We start from the raw sequence: 14,672 nt of genomic DNA, 5'->3' as shown, positions 1-14,672 counted from the left end.
ACTGGCCATTGGAATGTGCTGCCCAGGGAAGAGGTGGAGTCACCATCACTGGAGGTGTTTAGGAAGAGCCTGGATGAGGCCCTTTGTGCCATGGTTTAGTTGATCAGATGGTGTTGGGTGATAGGTTGGACTGGATGATCTCAAAGGTCTTTTCCAACCTGGTTAATTCTGTATTCTGTAACTTTTAACATAGCTCTGAAGGGAATGGCAGCAGGGAAAGCTGAACAGCTTGCAAATCCTCGAGGGCACGTTTTTTCCCTTGAACATTTTATTTGCTATACAAAACAATCAATAAATTGAAGAACATTTCTTCTGCCTCTTACAACAGAAGCAGAAGGGTGCTGAGCAAGAAAAGAAGCTCTGCTAGAATAATAAATAATAATACAATAATGGAAATTGGGAAAAATGGAAATAATAGGGGGAAATGGAAATAGAGGGAAATGGAAATAGGGGGAAATGGAAATAGGGCAAAATGGAAATAGGGCAAAATGAAAATAGGAAAAATGAGAATAGGAAAAAAAATAGGAAAAATGAGAATAGGAAAAAATGAAAATAAAGGAAAAATGAAAATGGGAAAAAATGAAAATGGGAAAAATGAGAATAGGAAATAATGAGAATAGGAAAAAAGAAAATGGGAAAAAATGAAAATAGGAAAAAAGAAAATAGGAAAAAAGAAAATAGGAAAAAAGAAAATAGGAAAAATGAAAATAGGAAAAATGAGAATAGGAAAAATGAGAATAGGAAAAAAGAAATTTGGAAAAATTAAAATAGCAAAAAATGAGAATAGGGAAAAAGAAAATAGGAAAAATGAAATAGGAAATAAATAATGAGAATAGGGAAAAATGAGAATAGGAAAAAAGAAATTTGGAAAAATGAAAATAGGAAAAATGAAAATGGTAAAAAATGAGAATAGGAAAAAAGAAAATAGGAAAAATGAAATAGGAAATAAATAATGAGAATAGGAAAAAAGAAATTAGGAAAAATGAAAATAGGAAAAAATGAAAATGGGAAAAATTAAAATAGGAAAAATGGAAATGGGAAAAATGAAAATAGGAAAAAATGAAAATAGGAAAAATAAGAATAAAATGGGAACAATAACAATTTTAGAATATAAATTAAATAACAAAAATAGCCATAATAATAATTACAATAAAAATAATAGAACCAGAATAATTACAATCATAACAAAAAATCATCATCTGGAACATTTTCCACTGCCAATTCCTCTGTACAACAATGGGCAGAGGATGAGAGGCTTCAAGAGAACTGCCAGATCTGCCCAAATGTTTGCTCAGAACCGCCTGGAAGAGCAAGGCAAAAGCCTGAGTCAGCCCTCGCACTTTATTTCTCAACAGAGATGCTTCAAGGGTGATAAATAGGATGTGGTTGGTGAAAAGTTGGTGCTTCTGCCAGCAAAGGAGGAAAAACAAATACCAGTTTGTTTTACTCAGAAACTTCTTAACTGCTCATCAAAGGAGATCTTACTGGTAATTTCATGGGCCTTGAAAAAACAAGCTCCACAACTAAGTGTGTAAATATACCTGGTTTAACTTTCTCTGTTGCAGGCAGTAAGTCAAACCAAGGGTGGAAATCCATACCCAGAGCACTCCAGGGGAACTGTGTGCACGACACAGAGCCTTGGTCATTTTTCCACATCCAGCAACCAGGACATTTCCTGCCTGAGCATCCTCTGAGTTCTCCCATTGTATTGAAACTGCAAAGAAAAAAAACCCTTTCTAAATCAGGACTTCCTCCCATTATATTTTTCGAGGAGTCTTTCTGGGAAATGCAGATTCAAGTGAAAAAAAAAAATAATAAAAGGTAAAAAAAAACAAAACAAAAAAAAAAGAAAAAAAGAGGAATTCCTGCAGCACCACCCAGTGGAAACAGTCGGAAAAAAGTTAACCAAAGGCACACAAGTGCTGACCCGCGGCAAAACTGCAGCAATATTGCCACACAACCCCAGGCTGCTCTGAAAGCCTTGCCAAGAAAGCTCAGCAGGCGATCAGGGGCTGATGTACTTCAGAGAGCCACAGGAGGTTATGCCTGTTCTGACCCCCACCCTGCAGCACAGGCTTCTCTTAACTTTATATTCATAGATTATTATGGAATCATTGAATGGTCTGGGTTGGAAGGGAGACCTCCAAAGGTCACCTAGTCCAACCCCCCTCTGCAGTCAGCAGGGGCATCCTCAACTAGATTGGGTTGCTCAGAGCCTTGTCAAGCCTCACTGGGTCCAGAGGAGGGGCCATGAAAATGCTCAGGAGGTTTGAGCACCTCTGCTATGAGGACAGGCTGAGGGAGCTGGGGGCGTCCAGCCTGGAGAAGAGAAGGCTCTGGGGAGACCTAATAGCAGCCTGCCAATACCTTAAGTGGGCTACAGGAAGGATGGAGAGATGGAGAGAGACTGTTTGCAAATGCCTGCAGTGACAGGACAAGGGACAATGGCTTCAAACTAGAGAAGGGCAGATTTAGATTGGATATCAGGAACAAGTTCTTCACTATGAGGGTGGTGGAACACTGCAACAGATTGCCCAAGGAGGTGGTTGAGGCTCCACCCCTGGAGATATTCAAGCTGAAGCTCAATAGGGCTCTGGGCAGCCTGATCTAGTTGGGGATGTCCCTGCTGACTGCAGGGGGGTTGGACTGGATGAGCTTTGGCAGTCCCTTCTGTGATCTCCAGGGATAGGGCCACCTCCCCCAGCAACCTGTTCCAGTGCTCCTCTACCCTCACAGTAAAGAAATTGTTCCTGATATCTGAATGATTCACAGAATGGTTTGGGTTGGAAAGGACTTTGAAGCTCATCTATTTCCAACCCCCCCCTAGCAATGTCAGGGACACCCTCCTCTAGACCAGACTGCTCAGGGCCTCACCCCGCCTGGCCTTGAACATCTCCAGGGAGGGGGCATCCACAACCTCCCCATTTGAAAGATTATTTACAGTAATAATTTACAAGGGTCCTCTTCCCAAGCCAGAATACCCACAGCTCTGGCCCTGCACACTTGAAAAGGAAACTAATTTTCAACATAAAGACTCTTGTGGTTTTAAAAGCAACACAAAAGAGACAGCAAGCAAGATCTAGCAGAACATTTTAGGACAACACCAAGTTCACTGCAGGAGAGAAAAGTGCTCACACACACGTCCAGTAATGCTTCCAGTAGGTACATTTGGTAATACAATGTCTGCAGTTTCTCTCTTTTTTTTTTCCTCCCCCTAAACTAAGTCAAACAAAGGCTGAGGCAGATGTCCAAAGGAAGAGAGTTCTGCAGCCTTCAAATTACTACAACAAAGGACTGGTCACCTGCCAAGCAGAGGTGTGATGACACCGCCTGTAAAACACGAGTGTCTTCAGATTCTCCATCAGGGTGCAGCTCAAGAAACAGTTTGGACTTGGCTGGAGCAAAAGGCCTTAGCAAGAGGGAATAATAGGCAGTTGCCCCCCTTGTGAAAGGATGAAAAAAAATACCCCACAAAACCCCGTCCAGATCAAGTGTTTCTAAAGCTGTCCACAAACAAATCCAGACCAATCCATAATGGCTCCACCCGTTCACCTTGGGACAGACCTAAAATGAGCTCAGACTCCTCACACAGCTTTCTGTCTGCTCATGTGGTGCACATCTGTGGCACGCTGGCAACTGGAAGGACTGCTGCTTTTCAAAGCCAGCCCTATATGTTTATTTTTCCCATATGATTTTCCCTTACATTTTTGTCAGCATCAGTAGGACAGGGATTATGATTATTTGACTGCCCTAGAGGAAATTTCTGGTAGTCCCTTTGATAAATTCGCAGAATCACAAAATCACAGAGTGTTAGGGGTTGGAAGGGACCTTGAAAGATCATCTAGTCCACCCCCCCCCCCCCACTGCCAGAGCAGGGTAATTCAGAGGAAACATGCATGAAAACAAAGAGAAGTAGGTAAAGAGGACAGAGGATACAACCTCCAGGAATGCTGATTGCTGTGAAAGTTTACTTGACATATCAAATGTAAATGTCTTGTCCTGATCTGTATTGTCTCCTTAAACTGAAGCATTAAAATTGACCATTTTTGGACAGCAGGCTGAATGCTTTCTAACTTATGCTAGTGGCTCTAATGTTTTCAGTGGTGTATTAATACTATCAACCACCTCGAATGTTGCTGTCTAATGCGTTTCATATTCAGGCTTTCATCTTCCCCTCTCAACTGATCTTCCTCGATTAGAAACTCAAATAAACACGTGGGGCTTTTAAATACTGTGAGCAGTGAGGAACCTGGCCAAAAGGATAGGAAATGTTGTCCTGGGAGCTCTACTCGGGCAAAACAAAGTGGCTGGCAGTTTCCATGAGACCTGATGCACAGCAAGGCCATCCCAGCTTACACTGGCAGCCCACAGCTCGCCTTCCTCTGCACCTTGAATCTTCAGATGAGCAAAACGAGCCATTAAGCTATCAAATAGCAGACAGGAGTACCTGTGTGCTCTCATCTTGCAAGGGGAGCCTCTCACAGCACGATACTGGAAATGGTGTAAAACCATTCAGCAGATGGCAACCCACAGAGACATTCCACCTGGACAGTTTCTTCACGAAACACCAGCACTGCTGCAACAGCTCTTGCAGCTCGAGCCAAGCCCCTTAGTCATAAAAAGTGAGCAACCAGTCACAGCATTAGTCAAGGTCTGTATTTTCCACTCCAAAAGCTATTATTTGTGTGTGTGTGTGTGTGTCTGTGTGTGTGCACAGTGGTCTCATAGTAAAAACCTAAATTAAGAATCACTCTTAAACGTCCAACTTTCACGAGATCTCTTCCAGTGCTAACCAAAGCTCTGATCTGGATGCTTATCATGCACTAAGCTAAACTGAAACCCAATTAGAAGATTCTTATCTCGTGACATTATTCCCTTATCTATTACACCAGCAAGAACCTGAAGGTCACACCTACACACTTCCCTTAACCATGTTCATTAAGCACTGGAATACCCAAGAGAATGTATCATAAAACAGATGAGGTTTCAGCCAACAGAAGATCTGGTTGCTACCCTCCTGCACTGTCTCTGTCCTGCGTACTTAAAAGTGATTCCCAGGACTGCTGTGAACAATGAAGGAGAGACAAATGGGACACTACTGTAATTATCACAGCAAGCTTTGCTGCATACAAAGTGCCTAGACTGCCTATGTTTAGAAGTGACATCAACACACCAACTGGTTTGTGTCACTGCTGGGCACGATATAGAACAGCCACCGATTTGATTTGGATGCTAAATCCCGGATAAGATTCCATGTTCAAATAAAGAGGACTTTATCCCCTCTCCCTCAGCTGGGATGAGGCTGCACAGTCAATTTCACTGCACCTTACTCCCAGGGAATCAATCCAGCTTTGATACTGCTCCATTTTGGAAGCAATCGGATCGCAGAGCTTCAGCGCTGAAGTCCTACTTTCTACACCAGCAGTGTGTTACACTAACCACACACGTCAGCTGCTCTGAGTCTGCTCTGAGTCACCAAACTCCACAGAGGTCTAGATCTGGAATCTAACCCCACGTTCCCACCTCAGCTATATTGGCATAGCATGGAAGAAATCCTCTGAAGGCAGTCAGCTTTCTCCAGAAAGCAGGAATTTGTTCATGCTTTGCACAGATTGTTTCTTCCCGTGAATTACTGTGAATTGCTGGGAAGAAATTATAGGGGTGCTCGAGTCTAGAAACCTTTTGTTTGTGCTGTATGGTGACTTGATACAGCAGAGGCCACTCTACATCACCACAATGTGAACATTTTAAAGCAATAACACCCATTAGCATCCTTCCCAAAAAGCTTAAACTGATCCCTTCCAACCCTAAGGATTCTGTGATTCTATACTGAGGAGGGGGGAGAAAAGAGAGATTAAGAAAAATACAGGCATACAGTAAAGAGGGGCTGTCACCACAGCAGAGCCAGTGCATGCACAACAGCAATCTGTTCTCCAGATGACCTGTCAGCTGTTTTGCAAAGTGAGGATGGGAAACTTATAGGAGGACATTTGATTTAAAGCATTTAGGTACTTTAGATGAAGCACAGAAAGCCAAGTCTGCTCTTTTTTGGTACAGCTGGGAAAGTGTATTTTACACAAACTCCTTTGCTTGTTCACTAAAGCTTTCAGACAAAGACCTATCTTGTAAAACTGTATTATCAGGACTTCAGGCTTAGGTTTGGTGCTTAGAAAGCTTTTACCAGTTTTGAATGATTGGTGAGAATCATAAAAATTCCACCCAAATGATTGATGATGTAACTGAAAAGTAATGTCGAAGGTTTGGAGTTCTCTTCTCACAGAACCACAGAGTGGTTTGGGTTGGAAGGGACCTTAAAAATCACCCAGCTCCAAACCCCCTGCCATGGGCAGGGACACCTCCCACCAGCCCAGGTTGCTCCAGGCCTCATCCAGCCTGGCCTCAAACGCCTCCAGGGAGGAGGAATCCACAACCCTCCCTCTCCCAGCATCTCAAATGATCTTCAAGTTAGGATCCACAAGATTTTAAAAATGGATACTTTAAAGATGAAGAAACTAAGCCAGGGTTGTTCTGCATGAGAGCCAAAATGCATTAACATTGGCACTTCCAAAGATTATCCAAGCTGTAATCCAAACATTCAAATATTGAGCAGAAAACTGGGAAGCAGAGATGCAGATATGATTGAAATGGTCTGGGAGAAGCCACAGAATGGGCAGTACCCTTCCAAGAGTATATCCAGACACTGCAAAATTAAGAGCAAAGACTAGGGGGACACTTACACAGAGCAACCAAGAGATATTCCAGTGCCTTAGTGACACTCAAGGTCTAAGGCAGCATTTAAATGTTTGCACCAGGCCAATTGCCCTCGGTGCTGACACGTTCAGAAACAAATCCCTGCCTAAGCGCTTTGAAAGATCAAAACAAAGTTAAGTTTGTGGCTTCCTACAAAGTGCATTTCCTGAGGATCCTGAGCTACACCTAACTGCCCAGATGCAGGCAGAGCACATGGTATCACCTTTAGGAACTTTCCTTTATGTACCTGATTGATCTTTATCTTAGAAGTCCCTAAGGGTCTCCACACAGGTGAGCACTTCTCAACAGGGATGCAGGAGTCAATGGAAATGCTGTGTCCAGCAGGAACAAGGAGGTGATCGTTGCCCTGTACTTGGCACTGGTGAGGCCACATCTCAAGTATTGTGGGTCCCTCACTCTGGGAAGGACACTGAGGTGCTGGAACAGATTAGAGCGATGAGGCTCATGAAGGGCCTTGAGCACATCCTCAGAGGCACGTCTGAGGGAGCTGAGGTTGTTCAGTCTGGAGAAGAAGAAGCTGAGGGAAGACCTCATTGCTGTCTACAACCACCTGAAAGGAGACTGGAACAAGGAGGGGGCAGCCTCTTCTCCTTAGTGGCAAGTGACAGGACTAGAGGAAATGGTTTCAAGCTACACCAGGGTGGAGGCTGAGGCTGGGTATCAGGAAATACTTCTTCACTGAAAGGGTTCTCAAACATTGGAACAGTCTGCCCAGGGCAGTGCTGGAGTGTTCAAGCAGCATGTGGACCTAGTGCTTAGGGGCATAGTTTAGTGTTGACCTTTCAGTGCTGGGTCAAGGGTTGGACTGGATATTCTTGAAGGTCTCTTCCAACCAGACATACTGTGAGATTTCTCCCAAAGTACAACAGTACTACTGCAGCAGGCTCAACTGCAACACAGGCATTTGCACACCTGCTCAAAAATCAGTCTGGATCCACACAGACAAAAAGGACAAACCTCACTGCTCTAGAGAGACACAGCCATGCTGAATGGGCTGCCCAGGGAGGTGGTGGAGTCACCATCACTGGAGGTGTTTGGAAGAGACTGGATGAGATGCTCAGTGCCATGGTTTAGTTGATTATATGGTGTTGGGTGATAGGCTGGACTCGATGATCTCAAAGGTCTCTTCCAACCTGGTCTGGGCTATTCTATTCTATTCTATTCTATTCTATTCTATTCTATTCTACTTGAGCAGGCAGACCAAAATGGAACATCATCTTGGTACCTGTAACTCCACAGGTGTAAAAAAGTCTACACTTCAGCTGAGTTGTAACTTCTTTGGGCACTGCAAAACTAATTTGGCCTCTGATGTTAGTTTAGTTGGAAAAAAACCCTCTAAGACCATCAAGTCCAAAAGGATGTTCTTAATTGCCATATAACCTTTAGATGATTGAAAGTTATGCAGTACACTGTGAGATACCGACCATGGATTACCCTTACTAAGAAGATCAACCAATTCCAAGGTACTTTTTGGTGCTGCCAAAACAACCACATGGTTAAAGCTGCAGAATGACTCTCCAGTTATTAATTGGCATTGAATTGGGTGGCAGAGAGTTCCTTAGTGGTATTTTCATCTCCGTGCTTTTGATGGCAGGAATTTCCTTTAGATTTTTCTTTTGCTTTCAGAAAGTTAACAAGTCTCCCTCAAAGAGCTCTTGAATGAAAACCCACTCTCAACAGCAAACTCTCAAGAATTGGAATTCTTGATAGAACTCCTGGGACACAAACCCCTAGAGTTAAAGTTTCAAGGCCAAAGATGCATTCTCTTGCTGTGAAGTGCACAGATCAGGGGTACTTCGTGCCTCATCTGCTCTGCAGAGCAGTGAGCTGGACTTCCTGTGCCTACACACCTTGACACTCTCCTCCAAATCGTTGAGTAATCCTTTAATCATCCTTTATTCAACGAAACACTTCAGCATGAGATCGGGCACATTCCGGCTTTCAGGAGCTCTCAGCTGCCTCCAGAATCCAGCTGATTCATTTAACCAGCCGCAGATGAAGTAAACATCTGTCTAATGATTCAAGACTGTGAGATTCCCTCTTGTGGGAAACACCAGGGAGAAAGCCACGGTGAATCAAGCCCAGGACACACAGCCCAACAGGATTCTTCAAAGGCCAAGGGAAGTGGCAGCCTGTTGCAGGACCCACGGGGTGTGGTTACAGCAGATAGACAGCAGCTCAAACCCAACAGCGCTCCCAGGCTAACGGCGTCCTGTAATCAGTGTCACAGCTCCAAGATGGATTCGAGCAGCAGCGTCCCGGCGTGCTGCACGCTGCAGCCACCGCCAGGAGAAAACCCTGGGCTGATAAATAGCCTGAGCTGCACAAAGGAGTCCGACCTGCCTTATCTTTGTGGGAAGTACTAGCTGATTTATCAGTTCTTTGCTATCTTGAAGTCAGTACAATGGCAGAGAAGCACTCACAGAGATAAGAGTGACTATGTGAGGCTGCAATTTTCAGACGCTGTCACCGACATGCACTAGCCAGAATAAAGTTTTATAAACATCCCTTAATGTGTGTTGGTTCTCCTACGCTCATCCCACCCTCCCTTAACTTCAGTAGGCTAATGTCTGTATAGTTCAGCCTCTAATTCTTCTGAAGCAAGGTGTTACCTTGTGATTGCACATCCAAGGCTAAGATTTGTATCTCCTAACCAGCTGATGGACCTCCACATCCATATGTGTCCTCCTACATGCAAACGTGGCCAGCAGAGCAAGCACAAGCTCCATGCACTTTGGTGTACTTGCAAAATTACTGTCACAGCATCACTGAATCACAGAATGCATTGGGTTGGAAGGGATCCTCAAACCTCACCTAGTCCAACCACGCTGCAGTGAGCAAGGGCATCTCCAACTAGATCAGGCTGCTCAGGGCCCCTTCAAGTCTGACCTTGAATGTCTCCAGGGATGGGGTTGCCACCACATCTCTGGGCAACCTGTTCCAAGTACTTTCCTTCTGTCCTAAGTCATCCACAACAGACTTCTAAACAAAGGTAGATGCCAGCTTCACTTATAACAAGTCACTTGATCATTAATACCTTCCCACAGGAATGCTTCCATCAGAAGACTGCCTCCATCCCTAGAAAGGCATTACAACCAGGAGGTAAAGTTTACAGAAGATAGATAGATAGATAGATAGATAGATAGATAGATAGATAGATGGATAGATAGATAGATGGATAGATAGAGATAGATAGATAGAGATAGATAGATAGATAGAGATAGATAGAGATAGATAGATAGATAGATAGATAGATAGATAGATAGATAGATAGATAGATAGATAGAGATAGATAGATAGATAGATATAGACAGATAGATAGATATAAAACTCACAGAATATGTCTGGTTGGAAGAGACCTCCAAGACCATCCAGTCCAACTCTAGGCCCAGAACTGAAGGGTCACCACTAAACCATGTCCCTAAGCACCATGTCCACACACCACTTGAAAACCTCCAGGGATGGTGACTCCACCCCCACCCTGGGCAGACCATTCCAATGCTAGAGAACCCTTTCAGTGAAGAAATATTTCCTAATATCCAGCCTCAATCTCCCCTGGTAAACCTTGCCACCATTTCTTCTAGTCCATAACTGGACTTCATGCACAGCAAAAGGGAATACTTCAGCCACTGGAGTGAGATACTCGATTTGTCTTTGCAATTTAACAAGGTAACAGTAAGTAAGAGGAGCAAAGAACCACCACGAAGCAGTAAGCAGAGGGAACTGCTAATGACTAAAACAAAGCAGATTTTAGTTTCTAGGCATAAAAGCACCCATGTCTGTAGCAGCTTATAAACAAAGTTACAAGGAAAGCTGTAGTTGGGTTTCTCCCCCCCCTGAGAGGGTGATGCTTATTTCAGCTGTTGCATCTGGGTGGAGTTGGGGACACTGGAAAGGTAATAAGCTTGGAGGGTTGGGTTTTTTCCTTTCTTTTTAAGGAAAAACTCACAGAGGTGCTTTGGAAAAATATGCAAGGATGATAATATCTCCTCCCTCAGCAGACAGTCTCCATTATTCTCACACACTCACACATTTTGCAGACTAAACCAGGTAAAGAATAAAACCATACTTACAGCCAAAACATCTTTATTAATTGAGTGAAAACCAACATGCACAGTTTGGTATCTGGATTTTCTTCTGCTGCATTTTTAACACATCTATGAGAACACACAACACTGCTACTACTACATCTGCTCTTCTGTGAGGACATCAAGATGGTTTTACTTATGCTGGGTGAATACAATAGATTTAATTTATGTAGCATAGATAGACTCTCTCCTATAGATGTGTGCTTCACGTGCACTGAATCAGCAGGTGGCACACAAATTCCAGCAATAAGTGGACAATTCAATGCCCACGTTTCAAAGAGAGATAACAGGAGTTAGGAAATGCTCTTCAGTTTTGATGTGTGCCACACTAACTGTTCCACAACAAACCCAACAGAGTTTCGAACACAGAATCATGGAATTGTTAGGGTTGGATGGGACCCTAAGGATCATCCAATTCCAACCCCCCTGCCAGGGGCAGGGACACCTCACACCACCATCAGGCTGCTCACAGCCACATCCAGCCTGGCTGCAAAAACCTCCAGGGATGAGGCTTCCACCACCTCCCTGGGCAACCTGTGCCAGTCTCTCACCACCCTCCTGGGGAACAACTTCTTCCTAACATCCAATCTCAATCTCCCCATTTCTAGTTTTGCTCCATTCCCCCCAGTCCTATCACTCCCTGACACCCTACAAAGTCCCTCCCCAGCTTTCTTGGAGCCCCCTTTCAGAAACTGGAAGGCCAAATTAAGGTCTCCTTGGAGACATTATGCCCAGTAATGCACCCCTCTGACATTCAGAATTTCACAAAAGAAAGAAAACTCCAAAAACTCTGAATAAAATCTCTCCTCACCTGTTGACTGCATTGGCCTGAAACAGAGATTAGGCATTTTCTGTTTTGCAGACTGTTCTAACAACTGCTCTAGGATTTCAAGAGGTATCTGTGCCTGCAGATCGTCAAGAATCCACTAATAAAAGTCCTCTGTAAAGTGATGTTAATGAAGAACTTTTCTGTGCAGCTTGGACAGGAAACCCTGAAGATCCTCAAAGGTAAACATGTGGTAAATTGCAATCAGCTCTCTATCCAAGCACCACCTTTTTGCACAATAGTCACTCACTCAATGCTATCAGATGACAACTCCATTAAGTATCTAGGTGTTACTTCCTATTACATGGAATTTTATTCACACAGTTTGACGTTTCCTTGAGCTAAAACCCCACTTGCAAGCAAGACTCCGTTTGCTTGGCTTGCTCCAGAATTTTGTTTGTTTGTTTAATTCAAGTAGTTGTTCATTTACAATTAAAGAGTAGTGGGGCATGGGGGGGGGAATAAAAAGTCTTTCTAATTCTGAACAGAGATTTCTTTCATAGCACCTGAAGCCATGGTTTAGTAGCCATGAGGTCTTGGGTGACGGGTTGGACGTGACGATCTCGGAGGTCTTTTCCAACCTTATTGATTCTCTGATTCTGGGACGGCGACGACAAGCAATCGTGGTGAAATAATGACACAAACCACCAAGTCAAAAGTGATGATGTATACAAAGCACTTGAAAATGAGGCATGTAAAGCAGCAACACAGGAAGGGTATGGGAGGGAGTATACTTCTCCAGCATGCCCATCCCCTCGGCATCTTGGCACATGGTGCTTTCCATCCGTGTAGTTACAACCACCAGAGACGCATGGGCCGTTCTTACTGTAGCACAGCCTCCTGCCTACCCCATTCCTGCACTCTGCCCTATGAAACCATTCAGGCATCAAACACACACAATCTGAAATAATCAAAAAGTCTGCATGAGCAAAATATGAGATGAAGCATGACTTTCTTTTTTTTTTTTTTTTAATTTGCATTTTTTTCCTGCTTGAAATTAAATGCAAGCCACTGACTTTCGATGCTGGAGTCCTGACTTGACAAGATGCTGCATTGTATAAACCGGTCTTTAGCACCATACCCCTAAGTAAATAAAGATGTAACTTGTCTCCCTTTCAACTGCAGCGTTAGAAAGGCTGACAGGGCTTCACAAAACCCTCCTGTGTTAGGGAACGGAAACTCCTAATGAGATTAGTTGGTGTGTGTGCAGACATTACTTAGCCATGACTAAATGGGCTCTCTTCCTGCAGCCAGTGGAAAATTCAGGGAACTTTTTCCCCCTGCAGCATCAGAGTCCCTCTAACCTTCAGCAAAGCCAGATCCAAAAACAACTCTCCACTTTCTCTCCCTTTCTCTCTCTCACTCCTTTTTTTTTCCTTCCCCTTTCCTTTCCCCTTCCCTTACAAACATTTTTAGTGTTTTCTCAGATCCACGTCCACCAAGGGGTCTTGGGGCAGGGGGCTGGCTATGAAAAGCGGGGGGGGCCGGCGAGGAGGCAGAAGACTACAAAGGAAACTGTAAAAAGGAGCAAATACATAAACCTGAGAGGGAGAAAACCACAGAGTTTCTTTGTGAGCTGCAGTGACTCATTTTCAAGATGTTGTCTGCTGCCAGTTTCAAACCGGAAGCGCATGGCAATTAGTCTTGCTGTTTCCAGACAAGCCAGAAACTCTCCCGACACTTTTTTTTTTTGGCCTTTTTTTTTTTTCTTTTCCCTTTTTTAAAGCCCCTTTTGCAGTTTCAGCAGGAGCCTTCCTTTTCGTTCTCCAGCCCCTCTCCCCGGCCCCCCCTCGACATCGCAGCGGCGCTGGGGACCCCGCGGTGCGCCCCCGGTCACCCCCTGACAGGCACCCAGGCGGCTCCCACCGCCCCAAACGCTGTTATCTCGATACCGCTCGTACCGGGCAGGCCCGCACCGTCCCGACGGCCGAGGACGGGCAGGATGCGTCCTGGCATCACCGAGGGGGCTGCGACGGGGTGCCCGAGCTCCCCACTGCGCCCTGTCAGGCAGTGTCCCCCTCCCGGCCCTGCCTCTCTTCACACCCTGGCTCGTTCCCCCCACACGCTCCGTCCCCCTCACCTACGCCCGCAGTTCCCGAGGGGACGGCGGGGCCCCCGGCACAGCCCTGGACCGGCGCTGGGGGCCCCCTGAGGCGGCATGACGACCCCTCCCCACCAGCGTCCTCCACCTCCGCACCCCTCACCGCCGCCCCCTGCCCCTCGGTACCGCCGCGTCGGCCGGGCCCGACCGTCGGGGCAGGAGCAACGGGGCTGCGAGGAGGCTCCGAGCCCCTCGCCCAGCGCTGCCCTCCGGCTCTCCTCACCTCCAGCCCGCGGTTCGCCCCCACGATCTCCCCCCACGCTGCCCCACCGGCGAGAGGCACACGCCGGCCCCGCAGCTCCCAGCAGCAGCAGCCGCCGGCCGCTTCCCCTTCCCTCTCCCGAAGCCCCCCGAAACTTTGCAGCGGCCAGGGCAAGCGCGGCACCACTTGTACCTACCCAGGGGCTGAGGGACTTTTCCGCTCTCTCCTGGTAGTTTAGAGGGAGCTGGGTAAAATCCCCTGGTTCTCCATGCTGACAGTCTCCTGCAAACGCTCTTGTTGCTCTTGTAATGAGATCCTGATTTTTTTTTTCCTCCTTTTTTTTTTCTCCCCCCCTGGTTTTTTTTCCTCTCTCTGGGCCGGGTTGTGTGTGTGTGTATGTGAGTGTGTGTGTGTGTGTGAGAGGGAGCGAGCAGGAAGTCAGAGCAGTCAGACAGAGCCGGCTCACTTCCTTTCCTGCATTATTCCCCAGGCGGTTTGCAGTCTGTGTAAACAGGCTTTTCCTCCCCTCTCCCCTCGCTCTGGCCACTGATGTGCAGCATGGCTGTAATATAAGACACACACATAGTAAAAAACGAGTAACGGTAACTCCGCCGGCTCGCAAGGAGCTCCCCCGACCTCCACCTCTTCCTGTGCTACACCCCTGGGGAGGAGCTTCCCCGGCAG

The 14,672-nt window shown here is 45.7% G+C and overlaps 1 protein-coding gene across 1 annotated transcript in view; it reads right to left on the bottom strand.

The window, feature by feature from the left end:
- ELK3 (ETS transcription factor ELK3) overlaps positions 1–14,315 on the bottom strand; it is a 43,520-nt gene extending 29,205 nt beyond the window's left edge. The window contains exon 1 of the mRNA XM_009899331.2: positions 14,185–14,315. The gene's annotated coding sequence lies outside the window, so the exon portion shown is untranslated. The remainder of the gene's footprint in view (positions 1–14,184) is intronic.
- Positions 14,316–14,672: the final 357 nt, after the last annotated feature.

The sequence above is a fragment of the Dryobates pubescens genome, chromosome 15, assembly GCF_014839835.1.
Source record: "Dryobates pubescens isolate bDryPub1 chromosome 15, bDryPub1.pri, whole genome shotgun sequence".
NCBI lineage: Eukaryota > Metazoa > Chordata > Aves > Piciformes > Picidae > Dryobates > Dryobates pubescens.
This window is presented reverse-complemented; position numbering and strand designations above follow the sequence as displayed.